We start from the raw sequence: 10,132 nt of genomic DNA, 5'->3' as shown, positions 1-10,132 counted from the left end.
ATCACCTTTCAGGTATTTGAAGAGGGCATAAGGTCTCCCCTCAGCCTCCTCTTCCCCAGACTAAACAGCCCCAGCTCCTTCAGTCTCTCCTCGTAGGGCACATTCTCCAAGCCCCTCACAGGCCTTGTTGCCCTTCTTTTGACCTTCTCCAGCATGTCCATGTCCTTTCTGTACTGAGATGCCCAAAACTGAGCACCTTGAGGTGAGACCTCACCAATGCCGAGTACAGAGCAGGATGACTTCCCTCGTCCTGCTCACCACTCCATTCCTGATCCAAGCCAGGATGCCATTGGCCTTCTTGGCCACCTGGGCACACTGCTGGCTCGTATTCAGCTGACTGTCCATCAGTACACCAAGGTCCTTTCCATCGGGCAGCTTTCCAGCCACTCTTCCCCAAGACTGTAGGGTTGCCTGGGGTTATTGCAACCAAAATGCAGGACCTGACACTTGGCCTACTAAAACTCATACAATTAACCTCGGCCCATCGATCCAGCCTATGCAGGTTCCTCTGTAGTGCCTTTCTCCCCTCAGGCAGATCAACACTCCCTCACAACTTGGTATTGTCTGCAAACTTACTAAGGGTGCACTCAATCCCCTCATCAAGATCATTAATAAAGATGTGACATCTTTAATCAAGATCATTAATAAAGAAGTGACATTTCCTCCAGAAAGCATTGAGCATTTCCCCCAGGAAAGATTCAGTGTGCAGAGTTTCTTTTCAGAACGAGATGAACTTTTGATGGAGAGGAGCAGTCTTGTAGCTCCCATCCCAACTCATTCAGAAGACAAAAGACCAATCTTTTGCTCAGTTGAGCCCAGAATAAAGACTAAAGGTACTAAAATCTCAGAGCTCTACCAGATGGCTTTTAAATTAGGTGGGCATGAAAAGGATTATGATTTCAGCTTCAAGAAGCATGAGGACATTTTGAAAAATCAAGAGAGCTTTTATACAATTGGAAAACATCTTCCTACTGAGCTGTAATTAAAATCAAGGAATTCACTAAAATGTGCCATAGCTCCCAGGCAGAAGTGAGAAAAAAGTTGTAACATCTACGTGTTTCACCTGGGATTTACCATCTAGCCAGCTGACTCTGACCAACAGCACAACAAAGATCTCAAATCCTCCCTGATAAAAAAGCAAAACTTTTTAAAGACCCCAGTATTTCAAACGTCAACTGTATATTTGTAGCTTTTGAGATCATATGGAAATTTTGCAGTCACCTACTCTGACATCTGCAGAGCACAGACCAGAGGAGGCTGCCCAACAATTCCTAAATCAATTCCAGTAAGTTGTGGTTGATACATGGCATCTTTCTTGGAAAGACATTCATTTTGATTTAAAGACTATAAGCAACAGAGAATCTACCACATTCCTTGGCAAGCTGTTAGTTGTAAAAAAAAGCAAATTCTCACCACCAGAAATGGGAGTTTTGGCAGGACTTACATTTGCCTTGCGTTTTAAACATTCACAAAAGATCAAATCATTATATATTCACAAAATAAGTTGGTTATAACTTACACCTGCCATAAATCATAGACACCTAATGGTAAGTCACAGAAGAAATTAAGTATTCCCAATTTTAAAATAATTTTTTAAGTTGGTGTATAGTGCACAAATACCCCCACAAGGAGCATTAAATGATTAATGCAAGATGCATTTATTTATTTGGTTTGGAGCCTAATATCTCAAAGTTCAGAGGTAATATCTATTTCAAATACAAGAGCAAAGCAAACCATAAAAAGTCTTCTCCTTTGTCCTTACTCCCTGTATAGATCTTCTCCTAATTCCGGAGCCCTAGGAAAGACATAAGTTACAGTGACTCCATCCATCAGTAATTGCTTGTATGACAGAACTTCCAACTGAAAATATCTTACTGTGGCCCCAGTTTTGGCCAATTCCTTTGCCATACTTCAAAAGCAGAGTTAGTCCTTTGGAAAGCAGACAGTTAAAATGTAAACGAAGTTGCTGTTTATTCTGAAGTCAAAACAGTCATTCCAAGAGAACAATAAATGTGAGACCACATATATAATTTACTTATCTTTAAGAACACTGTTATTCCCAAACCAGGCAAGCTACTTCTCACTTCTGGTCAATTCCTTTTGCAAATGCATATCATCAGCTTCAGCTAATATATCACTGAAGTTTGACAATAATAACTGACTTTCTTTCTAAAGATAATCCATGTTTAAAAGCTTGGTTATATAATATGAAATAAGCCAAGAATATCTTGCAACACTTGGAAAGGTAAAACAGTAATGTTCTGCCAGATTCCTCTCAGCATTTAAACACCATTTTTTACATGCCAAAACTTCCTTCAATTACTAATGACTTGTGAGCTTTAAGATGCATAATTTATATCTGAGATCAATTAGAGAAGACAGATTAAAAAAAACTTGTCTGTATTTTGGGTCCACAAGAAACATCACAGAAAGAAAACGAAAGAAAATGATTGAAACTTGAACATGTGTGCTGGCCCTGGAGAAAAGGTCAGTGTCAAACCAGAGCCAGTTTTCTTCTGAAGAAAATTCTGGAGGAGAAAGAAAGATGTTTCAGAGCTATCTCCCAAATAGACGGGTGAGAGTGCTTGTGGTCTTGAAGAAGAAAAGATGACAGTAAAAGCAAAGAAAGGGTTTATGGTTTGATGGAACATAACGTCCCAGACAAAGGGAAACGATATAAAGCCCAAATTATGAAAGAAAAAAGAAATGGAAGGAGATCCGATATGTTCACAGGAGAGAGTCAGAAGCTTAGAACCTCAAGCAAAATATTAAGTGTGGAACTAGAAGTATTGCTGAGCTGGAGTCAACACATAATTTCCCTGGCTGAGCAAAAAATAGTCTATTTAGACCAAAAGAGTAGAGAAGAAGAGTCAAAAGAACAGATTAATTAAGAAAAGGTTCTGCCAGGTCAGAGCAAAAAAATATCTGCCAGAGTGACAAAGGATCTATTTGGGGCCAACAGGCAGGGATAGATGGGAGTCGCCATTACAGCCACAGCCCAGGTCAGGCTGACCTCAGAGGTGCGTGGATACATGGAGTGTGCATGCTGGTGCCAACAGACAGACAGGTCAGGATCAAGGACTTGGCTGGGTGACAAGAGCAAGCACTGACCCAGGTGGAAGTTACATTACATCTTTTCTGCAAAATCTTTGATTTCAGAGGATTGGCATTACGCTGTCGAGATCCACAGATCAGCCCAGGGGTGGTAACTTAAGTACAATCTCTGTCGCTACTAGGAAAGCAGCCATAAATGTGTTTCTTTTTATTCTCGTCTTCACCTCACAAACACGCACGTTTTCACTAAGGGATAACTTCCAATTTCTAAACTCTTCCAGTCATGCACTGATTGAGTGATACTGCTCTTAGCTCATTGTCTAGCTACACCATTTTTACATCTTCCTCCCATACATAGTTACCTTACATATTCAGAACAGAGTGAAACTTTTAACTACAGAGGAAGAAAGACATAGAAAGTTCAGTCCTTCAGATGTGACTCTTTGGTACAGTTCTTACAGATTAAACAACATCATAGAGTTGGTTTCCCACAGACCAAATGAAGGAGTACTTCTGGGCTCAGGAAGTGGAGGTCATCTCCAATGACTAAAGTGTGTCTTTTGCAGTTCAAAGAAAATGTGAGTGTTTATCAACTGGAAACCTGCAAAATCTGTTTGTCACCATTCAGATTAATAAATTTTGATTTGCTTTTCTAGTTTGATTACAATGAAGATTTCAAATATGCTTCGTAAATAAAAATATCCATAGATTATGACTAGCTAATATTTTATTATCGCTATCTCAGTACCTCAGAGTGGGAAAATAGAATATAATAAGCATTAGACATTATCAGCCACCCAATAGGCAGGGATGAAGGCTTGTGACAGAGCCCAAATCTCTCATCATTAAGCTGGAAGATCTGTAGCTACAAAATAAAGTGTCTTTGTTTCATAGGAATTTCCAAACCTATTTGAAGTCAATGGAACTGGTAGCAGCCTTTAATCAGGATAAATGGGAGAGCAGAAAAATGGTCTTTAGTTTAACAACATGAGACACTGTTCATAACACTTATTTATGTGTCTGATCCATCAATTAAGTTGTCTTTGCTAGTTTTGCTGGGAACTGAATTCATTGCTCATGGCTTGCTTACTGTTTATATGTCTGTACAAGTGACAGAAGCAAAGAATGGCAGGTAGGAAACAGCAGTCAGAGCATCTCCTATGAGATAAAAACCACTGAGAAGGAGTAGAATTACTGAGGAAACATGGCATTGTGAGCAAGAATGCTGACTCCTTGTTCATTGGTGCAGGTCTCTGTGAACATTCTCCATAAACAAGCAGGATTGCATTCAAGAAATATCTGTCGCCAATTTCTCCTTCCAGTGAAAACAATCCTGTGCACCAAGAACACTGCTGTGTGGAAGGCAAATGCTAGTATCAGCATAAGAATCAAGTTTCCCAGAAGAGAAACGTTGAGTTGATATCTGCAATCAAGCAGGAACACTTAATGGAGGTGCTCAGATAACTCAACAATGGCCAAAAAATAATTAAAACAAGACCTAAACAATTGCTGGAGCCCTCTAAAAAGTCAAATTTCTGTAGTTTTCCAGAAAAGATAGAAATATGAACAGATTTTCTGAGGCGGCCTGAAGCGTGTCTGAGCAGACTGAAAAACTCTGCTAAAGCAAATACAATTCAGATTAGCGTATAAAAAAGAACTTATGAAAACTGCAGTAAGACAAACTAAAGATTAATCTAGCATAATATTTTAACAATATCCAATATTACAGGTTTAGGGGAAAAGTGAAAAAAGTTCACTGTTCAGGTTTTTTTTTTCTGTCATTGATTCTGGTTCTCAGCTTCTTTGGGATTTCCAGGTTGCACTCAATAATGGATCAATAAAATAGTGAATAACCAAATATGATGGATCACAGATCTTCCCATAAAACAGGGATTTTTTTTCAACTGGAACTTACTAATACAATTCATTTGGAGCAAGAACTCAAGGAGCTGGAAAAATAAAAGAAAAAGAAATAAACAATGAAAGTAGACAGGCATTGAGGTGCCGGCACAGGTTGCCCAGAGAGGTGGTGGATGCGCTGTCCCTGGAGACACTCAAGGTCAGGCTGGGTGGGATCTGAGCACCTGTTGGAGCTGTAGGTGTCCCAGTTCATTGAAGGGGAGTTGGATTAGATGGTCTTTAATGGTTCCTTCCAAATCAAACAACTCTATGATTCTATACATCAAAGAATTTCACACAGCACTGGTGATTCGTTTTACTCCAGCTTCTACATGGCAATACCAAATTTGTGACGTTTGTGAACGTCAAATAGAAGTCACATGTCAGCTCAGAGTAAAAATTTTATGAAAGCATACACATCTCAATCAGTCTCATACCCATAAAGACTGGCTGGAGGTTTTATGTGCCAGTTCAAACAGAATCACCCTGAGTATTCTGCTTTGAAAGCCATACACAATACACTGACTTTAAAGACAGTATGTTTAGACAGTTAAGATCCGTTTGAAATCTGTCACCAGTCTGAGCTTGCCAGATCATGGTTTTGAGCTGTATGAATGGGAAGAGAGCAGCTGACCTTAAGTAACAGGAAGAAAGCCCAAGCACATTTGCGCCATCTCAGCTTATGTGGATTTGAACTCAGAAGAAGACTTATGAGGCGTGAAAGACTAACACACACATCTGAACTCAGTTGTACCTCTTAAATCACAGAAAGGCCCAGGATGCTTCAGGGAAGGGAATTAGTTCCTGTGATCAACATTACCCCACAGGCAGGAGAAGGCCTACCGTAGCAGGAGTGCTGTAAGGTGATGTGTGTGAGCCCTGACGGGCTGCTCTGCCCCTGTTATGGCTGAAGCAAGAGGACTCTAACTTGTCTCATGGCATTTCTGAGCTAACAGGGAAACAATGAAACTCAGTTTGTTTTAGAGAGGAGAGAGGAGAAAAGTTGGCAAAACCACAAATTTGGGAAACAGACCAGATAGAAGTTATTGTTATGAAATTTCTTTGTTTCATGGCCAACACCATTATATATTTCCAGCTGGCAAGACGTAACATCATGTGTCTTCAATGTCTTCTCTTTTATCCAGGAAGCTGGACAGAGGGAAATGAAACTTCAGAAGAAGCCAAGTTGAACAAGCAGAAGTGACCGGCTCAGTGCGAAGCACGGAAACCTTATCCTGGGGCACTTTACAGCATTCCTGTTCATGTTTAGGAATGATGAACTGTCGTATCACGTTGGTCTTAAGAGTGGAAAATGCCCCATGCAAGGGGAGAACACACCAGAAAAAGAGCTGCAGCAATTTAGAGTGACAACTTCCTTACTCTGGGAAAGAGCCTGTTCCACCTGGGAGGCACTGGCCACTTTAGCCTTGCAACTTTAAGCCCAAATAATATCATGGAGCCTTTAGAAATCTTTGCACAAAACTTGCTGTTTTCACTACTGAGATGAGAAAGCAAGTGGGCTGTCAAACAGGAGAGTGAGCACAAAGAAGCATGAGTCAGTTGAAAAGATATTTGTTACGAAACCCAGTGGAAGAGAGAAATCTCTTACAAAAAGAAAACGGTGGCTCTGTGGAAGAGTCAGCTCTGCAAACATTCTTGACATACAATTTTCTGCAGAATTTTTGGCTTACTCCACTTTACATACAAATTGGAGAAAATGTTATACAGATTTTGGCAGTGCCAGGAGCTCCCTTCAGGTAAAGTGATAAGCAGTCCTCAGGAAATTCATTTACCTTGCAGTAAATCAAAATCTACTCTATGCCCTTTCTGTTTGTACATTAACACTGCCCTCGTGCTACAAGCAGTAGCATGTGTGCCCCCTGAAAGACGTACAGAAATACAGGTGCCCTCAGGTGATGGAGATGCCCCTGAGCCTTTTAAACATTGAATTTAGAGTGTTCTGCTGGTTTATTAGATTTTTTGGTTCTGAAAATCCCACACCTGCCTCTGCACCATCATGTAGTAGTAAGGTTCAAAGCAGCTCATATGGTTACATGCATCAACCATCCAAAAACGACTGGGAACAGCATATTCCATTCTTCTGGGCAGAAGAACACTCAAAAAGATGGAAAAATATATCAGAACACTTTTAACATTACTGCATCAACCCAGGCCCATCATAAATTCTCATATGTGGCTCATGGAAAGAACACAGAAGTATGGATCTTATAAAACATTCTACATGGGAAATCTGAAAAAAAAGTGCTCATTTCTGATGAAGAAGGTATTTTTATTTTGTAAGAAGTTTCCCACATGTCCAAAAAGAGAACTTTTTGAAGAGGTATTTTGCCTGCTGTCAGTAGAATTATGAGGAAGACCAGGCTGAAGAAGGTTTGGAAGATGGCTCTGAACACAGCAGGATCACACAAAAAGGTGTCATAGGACTGTTTCAGGTTTCTTTGACAGAACTCAAGAGTATAATTTCAGAGACCAAAATTATTGCATTAGAAAGAAATTATCACTGGGAATGAACAAGAGTCTAGACCAGACAACAAGTTTTTTTTGGAAAAACAGAAATCTCTCTCTGTTCATTGAAGGGGAGTTGGACTACATGACCTTTAAGGGCCTCTTCCAAACCAAAAGGTTTTATGATTCTATGAAACACACAGATGGACCCTTCCTGCACATTGATTAGGGAAGAAAAAAAAAACACTAGAATGAGTTTTGGCCAGAGCAGCGGGAGCTAGAATGGCCTATTAGAAGGACAAAAAGTAAAAATAGAAGATAAAACGCATTAAAAATAATTAAATTTCTAAATTAGAGTGGAAGTGTTCTGTGGTGCAGAGATGAACAGCCAGGTCTGGTAGCACTGTGGTCTGCAAGAGCTGGGAATACCCAGCCATGTAAAGCACCAAAGAGGCAAGACATAAGGAGGGCTCTTGCAGCAGACCTGGAGAGAAGTGAAGGAGATACTCTGAGGCAGGGCTGGCCTTGAAAGGGGCTAAACTGCAAGCAAGAGTTCAGACTCAATTTTGTTACTGTTGCATCCAGAATAATGCTTTCTGACAAAGAAATATGTGATTGCAATCTGTCTTTCCTAAGGAAGATCACTTTCCTGGACTCCATTTGGCCTAGCTGTATGGACCAGAATGTAGCGACATTTATTGGAATTACAGTCTTACCTGAAGGCTACAATTGCTACACAGACACTACACAGCACTACACAGACAGTTAGGAAAACTTAATTTTGGTGCCCAATTGACAGGTATGGGAGATTAGTAGAAAAATGTTCAGAAGACTGAGTTAAGAGCACAAAATGCAATTCTGCTCTCAGTTTGGAGCTTGGTTTGATTCTGTGTCTCCCAAACTCTCACAAGAGCATCCTTCCAAATGCATCCTGCAGAAAATGTGTGGTGTAAACACGCTATTTACAGAGGCTTTTGCATTTCACACATTAGACGAAGTGTAAGAGATCATCACTGAGAAGCTCATAAACACAAGCACATTTGGGATGACTAGCTCTGTATTCACTCACATTTCACTCTTTATATTGCTTCATTAGAGACTCATGCTGTTCCATTTCAAACTGATGAAATCAAGCCTTCATGATGGGAAGAATTTGCACTGAAATGCAGTCTGGGCACATGAGCCATGTCTCCAAGCTGAAGACAATTTGATAGATGGTGCACTGACCACACAGGCAAGTTTAAAAGAAATCAATTCAGAGTTCTGGAGAATTTTGAAAGAATTTTTGATCAATGGTGTTTGGAAGTCTCAAGAACATTAATTCCATATCCAGTTTGCCAAAATATCTACCTGAGATGCAATTTATGAGCATACGTGTCAAGATATATTTAAAATCCTTTGAGACTTCCAAGTACATGAATAACACATGTATCATTACTACCTTTTTTTTAACATACCATCACATAAATCAAGTGAGGGAGCCAGGCTTTCTCAACTAAGGAAAACCACTGCTCTTAAAATAACAAAGGTAGTACTAATTTATTAATGTACAAGGTCCAAAATTCCTATTAAGTGCTGTCAAGAGAGGTTTAATGCAGCTCACTCTCAGGAATTGAAATTAACATATGCTTACTTGGAGGTTAAATCCACCACTTTGCTATATCTGTATTTTTCACTTGTAAGACAAAGGTTTGGAAGTCCCTAGCAACTCTTAGAACTCTGAGAAGGTGTGAATAAATGTAAACAACATCTGAATTTACCTACTATCTTTTTACTCAGTCATTTTACAACCCTCTTGTGTCAAGCAACAGTAAAGTATTTACCATGAAATGTTTATCTATAAGGCATTTAAGGATGGTAATTTATCAGAATAATTTCCTCATGCTTTCTAAGATTGTGAATCAGAAAGTTTTGGACAAAAAGGAAGGTTCAGGTTGTATACTGGAAAAATTCACTTAAAGGGTGGTGAGGCATTGGAACTGGATACCCAGAGAGATGGTGGAGCCACCATCCCTGGAGTGGTTCGAGAGCAATGAAAATGTGGCACTGAGGTATGTGGTCAGTGAGCATGGTGGGGATGGGTTGGTGGTTAGACTAGATGATCTTAGTGATCTTTTCCAAGATGATTCTATGATTCTCAATGATTTCTCAATGATTCTATGATTCTATCTCATCATCCACTTCCTGCTATCTGATGAAGAATGTTGTCATTATCTGAAATGTTGCTCCTTCTAGGTGGTAGAAAATGGTGGTTGAAATGAAAATGAATGCTAATAAAAAATTAGCATTGCCATTTTCTCCATTGTCTCTCACTGAAAAGATTGGCAGGAGAGTTATATGGTCAAAGGTCTGGAATGAGCAGTGATTTTGTAATGCAACAATTTTGAATGTATATCTCACCTTGATGAGACTTTGTCTAGAACTGACACATTCAAAAACAGTGCTAGATCTGCCAGTTTTTTAATTTTATCACAACTACCTTGTAGAGTTACTAGGAGAATTTTTGTACTGAAGGAGCCTTAGAGACGGTGAGACCAACACATCTGTAACCTTAGGGTTTTTATAAGAACAATCTACAGCACTTGTCATTTTCTTGTCTGATGTTAATATTCTGAATGATAAGGACAAGTGTGTTTCACTATAAACACCTAACTTCATTCAAATTGACTTCCTTGAGATTGACTCGCTATCATTTCTCTAAACTACTGCAGCT

The sequence above is a fragment of the Lagopus muta genome, chromosome 4 (assembly GCF_023343835.1).
Source record: "Lagopus muta isolate bLagMut1 chromosome 4, bLagMut1 primary, whole genome shotgun sequence".
Lineage (NCBI taxonomy): Eukaryota > Metazoa > Chordata > Aves > Galliformes > Phasianidae > Lagopus > Lagopus muta.
Note: the sequence above shows the minus strand (reverse complement) of the source record.